Source organism: Vespula pensylvanica, chromosome 2, assembly GCF_014466175.1.
Source record: "Vespula pensylvanica isolate Volc-1 chromosome 2, ASM1446617v1, whole genome shotgun sequence".
NCBI lineage: Eukaryota > Metazoa > Arthropoda > Insecta > Hymenoptera > Vespidae > Vespula > Vespula pensylvanica.
In genome coordinates this window covers 16,457,784-16,465,283 of record NC_057686.1, presented here as the reverse complement: position 1 = coordinate 16,465,283, position 7,500 = coordinate 16,457,784, and the positions used below count along the sequence as shown (strand labels likewise).

Here is a 7,500-nt window from a genome sequence, read left to right as displayed (position 1 = left end):
GACTTTTTCATTCCGAGACAAAAAGATGATTCGAGAAAAGAGAAATCGAGGAAATGGAAAGGAAGAACGAAAAAAAAAAAGGAAAAAAGAAGAAGAAAATTTCGAATCATGGATTTTTCTCGATGGAGAATTATTTCGTAAGAAATAAGAAAACGGGCATTTAAAAAAAGAAAGAAAGACGGAAAGAAAGAGAATATTAAAAAGACGTAAGTACGCTGAGACTTACACGTACGTTGTAATACAATACAATAAAATTAGACGAATATTCAAGAAGAATATTAAATAAAAGAGAAAGTTATTTTTCTCCTCAACGTCGAAGATATTCTAACGCCATTTTCTAAGGCCATATTCTAAAGATCGATCGAACAAGGTAGAGTAGGGTATCTACGAAAGAGAAACACCCTATTATTCCCCTGTATTATATGGGTCATCCTTTTGTCTTATCTCGACACGATCTGAAGAGGTGGTGGTCTCTAACGTGCTTTCCAATAGAAAAACAGAGAGAGAGAGAGAGAGAGAGAGAGAGAAAGAGAAAGAAAGATAAAGAGAGAGAGAGAGAAAGAGAAAGAGAGAGAGAGAGAGAGAAATATATATAGTTAGACCCTCCAACTTCGAAACGACGATCGTATTGGCGTACGCTGAAGCGAGATGAGAAAGGACTGACACACACACATATATATATATCTATATGTACATTCGTTCATGTATGTATACGTTAACAAGAGAGAGAGAGAGAGAGAGAGAGAGAAAGAGAAAAGAGAGATGAAACGGACAAACACTCGAATTACCTTAGAAAAGAAACATCTGCCGATGGCGCTCTCCCTTTCATAACCAACATGGCGGAATGATCGGCGCATCAACTGGTAGTTAGGCTTGCCCACGGATTTGCGGTTCCTCCCCTCTTTCTCTTCTCTCTCTTTCTCTCTCTCTCTCTCTCTTGCTCTTTTCCTCTCTCTCTCTCTCTCTCTCTCGTTCTTTCTATCCGCAAACCACACTACCAATCACTCTATCTCTTTTTCCTTCACACGTCTTTAGTTCATGAGTTCCTCTATTCGATGGCTACTGAAAACGTTGGCGCAATTTTGTGCAAAGGGAATAATACACACACTTGGAGAAAGATTAGCACCGGTTAGAAAAGCAAACGACAGACGTAGGTAAACATTGAGATTTGTGTATATGTCTCTCTCTCTCTCTCTCTCTCTCTCTCTCTCTCTCTCTTTCTTATTCTCTCTTTTTGTATGAGTGTTTGCACTTAGTGTGTGTGTATTTGTGTATGTGTATACGTTAGATAAATCGTACGAAAGTTGATCCCTAAGTTCTTGAAACGTGTCGAATACACGTTTGTTTATATTACACGTTTTGACAGGTGCTCCGCAAATATATTATGTATACATTACTTTACTTACGTATATACTTACTATAACGTGTGTGTTGTACGGTTAAACGAAATTATAATCGGAAGCTCGAAAATTTTTCTATTTAGATATGGATGTTCGTCGAAGAAATAAACTCGCGTTGTTATCGGTATGACATCACTCGATAAAATTATATATATACAGACACGCACACATACACATACACACACACACACACACATATATATATATATATATATAACGTTATTAAATCTTGTTAAGAATAAATTATACTCATGGAAAAAATTATCGATCTATCTCAAGGTCTATCGCGATTTTACCGTTAATAGTTTTCAAAAAAACAGAACAAAAAAGAATTAAAAAAAGACGATGATTAATCATCGTTGGGGAAGTGGGGAAATCTACAGAATGAAAGAAAATAGATCAAAAAAAAAAAAAAAGGAAAAAAAGTATACAGAAACGTTCGAAGCGAATTACTGAGAGAAGGTTTAAAAAAAGAAAAGAAAAAAAAAAGAGAGAGAGAAAAGAAAAAGAAATCACAAGAGAAATAAGAATCGATGTAATCAATTTAAAGGAACGCGAGCCATCTCTCTATAGGTACTACTTATCTAAATCCTATATCTGGTCTCGAGCTAATCCTTAGAAAGATCGATCCGGCACCATCTTTTGGCGACTTTTCGATCTTATCGAAGGATCCGATCGGTTTGCCAGGAAGGGGAGTAGCAATCGTTTTGCGTTTATCTATATACGTGGTTTCTTCTTGGAAAATAAGAATAAAAAGAATAAGAAGAAGAAGAAGAAGAAGGAGAAGAAGAAGAAGAAGAAAAAGAAAAAGAAAACGAAAGTACGAAGAAGATTGAAGAATAAGAAGAATAAGAACGAACGAACGAAGGAACGAACGAAAGAACGAAGAGATAGATAAAAGATGGGTAACAGTAGAGTAATAAGAGGAACAAGGAAGAGGAGAGTGGAGGGGAGAGGGTGGAAAAGAAGGAAAGAAATATCTACCTATCTTTTTTTTTCTTCCTCTAACTAATGTAGAACGTATAACAAGGAAATTATCCACTCGAGAACGCCGACAGAATGGTCATAGAAGAGGTCACAGTTGAAGAAAGAAAAAGAAAAAAGAAGAAAGAGAAGAGAGAGAGAGAGAGAGAGAGAGAGAGAGAGAGAGAGATTTCGAAGGGTCCACCTAGTAATCTATGATGGATATATACAAGGAGGGGTCGGTTTTCGGGTGAGGTTGGTAACAATGTCCAGTGGCTGCCCTAGGTCTGGTGTCCTAGACCAAGACACAATGCCGAAAAAATCATCCATTATACTTCGCGCGAGTCTCAAGGTAGATAGAGAAGCAAAGTATTAGAGGGAAGAGCAAAACATGATAGAGCGAAAAAGAAAGAGAAAGAGAGAGACAGAGAGAGAGAGAGAGAGAGAGAGAGAGAGACTAGGATAGGAGTGCTCGCAAACTTTCAGATCTCGGGGACAATGGCGTACGCCCATATATCATTCCTAGACTTTTTCCTGAAAACTGTACTTCAATGAGTTTCCTTTTAAGGTTCCACATTTGGGAAAGATGGATAGAGAGAGAGAGAGAGAGAGAGAGAGAGAGAGAGAGAGAGAGAGAGAAGAAAGAGAAAGAAAAAAGAGAGATAGATATAGATAGAGAGAGACAGAGAGAAAAAAATTTTCGACTGTTTCATCCCTGTTCTTCTCTCTCTCTCTCTCTCTCTTTCTCTCTCTCTTTTTAACCTAATGGTCGAGTCAACCTTGACTTTATCTAGTTCCTCTTTTTTCTTTTATAACAAGCTTCCAGATTTTCTTTTAACGGAAAAACGTTGGAAGCCCTCCACTAAATTTGACGCTGTTGTTCGCGTTAAATGGATCTTCATAAATCTCTAAAGTAATGTAATCGATAACGATCGAAAGTGAGAAAGATAGAAAGAGAAAATTAAACTTTTCTTCTCGCTTTTTTTTTTCCTTTTCTTTTTTTCTCTATTCTTTGCTACCCTCCCTACCTCTCCCCTCCACCTCTCCCCCACACCATCGCTTTCGTTCCATTCTCCTTAATTTTTTATCGTTCTTCCTTGGAAAAAAATTCATGAGATATACATAATTGCATATATCGACGTGACTCTCGATCAAAGTCACTCTCGATCTCGATAAAAGAGAAAAGTCGCGAACGAATAAGAAGTAGAACGTATAAGAAGGGATCTTAACTTTCGGTTAGCTCGTTTTATTATGTCTACAGTCTCGTGTTAGAGAGACGCCAAGCGATTAGGATCGGCATTTTTTTTCTAATCCAGTCATTTGTACCTTATCGTCTTCTATTTGGAAACTATCCGGATTTGGAATACGGTTGCATGGTGGCTAACACATACATATATACATACATACATACGAACAAACGTACACGTACACACGTTGTACGCACATGTACACGTATATATGTACACGTATATATGTACCGTATATACATACATAAATATATATGTATATGTATACACCGATAGAGTTGGAAAAGACATACGAGAAAAACACACACGAACGCTTACAAGTACACAAACACGAACTGAAAACGCGTTCGAAGGGATTTTATTCCTTGAGCTTGTGTATCTCTCTTCGATCCCAGCCGTAGCCAAAACGATTATAATAACTATTTTATCCGGCGCGGATCTGGGCCATTGTGCCTCCCCATTCTGAAAGTCATAACACGGTGCCTACACTGCCCTTCGGGATCCTCCACTCTTCGAGGGTCCCCTTCTATACGCATACCATTACGTCTTTCTCTGTATTTGTATGCTCACGCAAGCCACCATCGTTTCACCCGTGCAACACCATGAATTTCGAGTTTCGACTTCGAAGGACTCGTTGGATTCTGGCTAAGATACTTGTATGTACTCTTTTCTATATATATATATATATATATATATATATATATATATATATATATATATATCAATATGTGTGTGTATGATGTACACATATTATCCACACATATATATATGGATAGTGGGTTACGCGTGCACACGAGTATGCCAAAGGCAATATTTCACGGCATATTGTTGCCATCTGCACACGCACAGATCCATTGAATGGTCCATATGAATGTAGGAGAAAGATAGAGTGAGAGCGAGAGAGAGAGAGAGAAAAAGAGAGAGAGAGCGAGAGAGAGAGAGAGAGAGAGAGATAGACGTAGTCGCACGTTTTATTTATCTGCTATTTATTTGCCAACGCGAGAGCTACCGTCGTTCCCCGACGGCCCTGTTGGGGACAGATTTTCAAAGTTATTAATCGTTCCGTTTTGGGACGAAGAAGAAGAAGAAAGAGAGAGAGAGAGAGAAAGAGAGAGAGAGAAACGGATTCGAGACTATCTTTTATACCGTTCGGCTTTTATAATCCCTATGGATGTGGTTGTTGGCACTATCGATAGATATGAAATCATAATCAAGTATTAGATTATATATGGATGGGGAAAGAGAGATAGATAATAATTGATCTTTTTTCGTTTTTTCATCTCTAAATATAATGTCAATTAATCGTATAGCTATATTGATATAATAGATATTAAAATATATAATATAAATGATATAAAAAGAAGATTTAATATTTTTATATATTTTTTAATTCATATTAAATCATATCTTATAAAAACGATAAAGGTGTAACAATGTATACATACATAAATATATGCGTACATCCATACATACATACATACATACATACATACATACATACATACATACATATATACATATATCATTGAAGATTAATTGATCATTAAACGAGCTACGTAAGAAACGTTAGAAAGTGTTAAGAAAATTTACATTAGAAGTCACATAAGTATACATATATACATATATACATATATATTATACATACATACATACATACATATATATATATATATATATATATATACAGTTAGAGATGAAAGAGGTGGAAAAAGAAAAACGATACGAACGATTGAGACCTTATGAAACGACGTTGAAAACGAGGGAACAGAACGTGGCTATTTCGACGTTCGAGATAAGCGTCGACACCATGCGTAAAACCAAGCTATATTTCTCTCTTTCTCTTTCTCTCTTTCTGTCTCTCTCTCTCTCTCTCTCTTTTTTCCTTTTTTCTTTTCCCTAAGTTCATAAATATTTAAAGCACCTTTTCTCTCTGTATGACGCTCGACGTTCTTGGCATTAGCAATATGTATGTTTATACAGACATGTACTAGCGTACGTACGTATGTATGTCCTTTTGTTGGATACGTATGTATTTACGAACATTCGTACGTACGTGGGCAGATTTGTGTGTGTATGTGTATATGTGTATGTGTGTGTGTTTATACCGGCCACGTTCGAACGAACCTAAGAACGAACGAACGAACGATTTGAATATAATCTGTGTCGTAGCGATATGTCAGTCGAACCTTACTATCTTATCGTACTTTTCACACGTGAAATGAATAACGACGTCCAAGTTGCAAGTTGATTATGATAGAATAGTTAATAGGTAACTATTAAACGTAAATTATATACCCACCTGTCTACATATTTATGTTTACAAATCAGCCTTAATCGATAACTGCCGTCGTTGTTTCCTTCTGGGAAAGAAAAACTATTTTTTTTTTTATTTTCCTTCAGATATGCATGCGATGCGATTTAACGTTCGATGGATTGTATTTTTGGTATCGAAGAAAGAAAAAGAGAATGGAAGGAATAAGGGATTGAATTGAAATAAAAAATTAAAATGCAAAATACGAATAAAAGTGACACTTATGAACGTAAAATATATTAATTCTATTAATATTGAATGTAATTAAATAAAAAATAAAAATGTGCAAGTATCTATACGAAAGAAGATATTTAAAAATAATATATATTAATGTTAAAAATAATATATATAATATATATTACAAATAATATTTAAAAATATGCAAGACGTAAAATTGTTTTCAAGTGATCACGAATATTATATATCTTTTGCAAAATTATAGTTAATTGATGTATGCATAGATAATATACACATATACAATTCGTATATCTATTAATAGATATTAAACAAGAACATTCTTATCGATAACACATTGAAATTTAAAACGAATTAAAGTCGACGTTAAAAAGTCACGAGTCCTGCAATAACGTTTCCTTCTTTCCACTCTTCTTTCTCTTTTACTTCTTTTACCTGCCTTCCTCTTTTTTTTTTTTTTTTCTTCATTTACCTTTCACCCCTTTTTCGTACACGCGGTAAAAAACAGAAGACGAAGAAGAGAAAGAAAGAGAAAAAAGAGAGAAGAAAAACACACAGTGGCTAACGCGCGCGCTTACTCTCGTAAGAAAAAAAAAAAGAAAGAAAGAAAGAAAGAAGAAAGAAAGAAAAGGAAAGAAAAGAAGCAAGAAAAGTTGTTGGCCGCCATTTTCACCATAAAGAAAAAAAAAAGGAAAGAAAGAAGGAAAGAAAGAAAGAAAGGAAGAAAAAAGAAATCCGCCAAGTTCGCGTTTCCGGCTCGGTCTCTTCTCAAGGCGAGTGCCAGAAGAGGAAAAGCCTTTCCGGAAGAGGAGGGTGGCCGAGCAACTTACCCCACCTTACACCCTCTCCCTCCTTCATCGTCTCCGCGGCCTTTGGCGTAAGGAAAAAGGGGGGAGTGGTGCGAACCGACGTTAAAATATATTCCAGTCAACTTCCGCTGGAAATAAATAAGAGTCACGCCACACGGTCTCGGTACACACACATATACACATACATCCGTACACACATATATTATATGTAGATATACATTACATATATGTAGATATATAATTCAACGACTATGGTATCCATTCGTGTGAGAGAAAGGGAAAAAAGAGAAAAAAGAGAGAGAAAGAGAGAGAGAGAGAGAGAAAGTTTATCTCTCGATATCTTTTATCTCTTTTTTTCTCTTCTCTTAAGTTCGGCCGATGAAAAGAACCCTTCCAACTAACTCGAGATAAACGGAAATCGAGCTAAAGCTTTTTATAATCACGATCTCTTAATCTCCTTTTAATTACACCGTTCTCCCTTCACTCTTCTCATCCCTCTTTTCCTCTACTACCCCTTCTCTCTTCATCGATCCTCCCACTTGTATTACTTGAAACACCATTCGCTTTCTTCCTCT

General features: G+C 36.0%; 1 protein-coding gene across 1 annotated transcript in view; it reads left to right on the top strand.

Moving 5' to 3' along the window:
- The window catches only part of LOC122638202 (zinc finger protein ZIC 4-like), a 42,198-nt gene that overhangs the window by 28,914 nt on the left and 5,784 nt on the right, over nt 1–7,500 (top strand). The window lies entirely within an intron of this gene.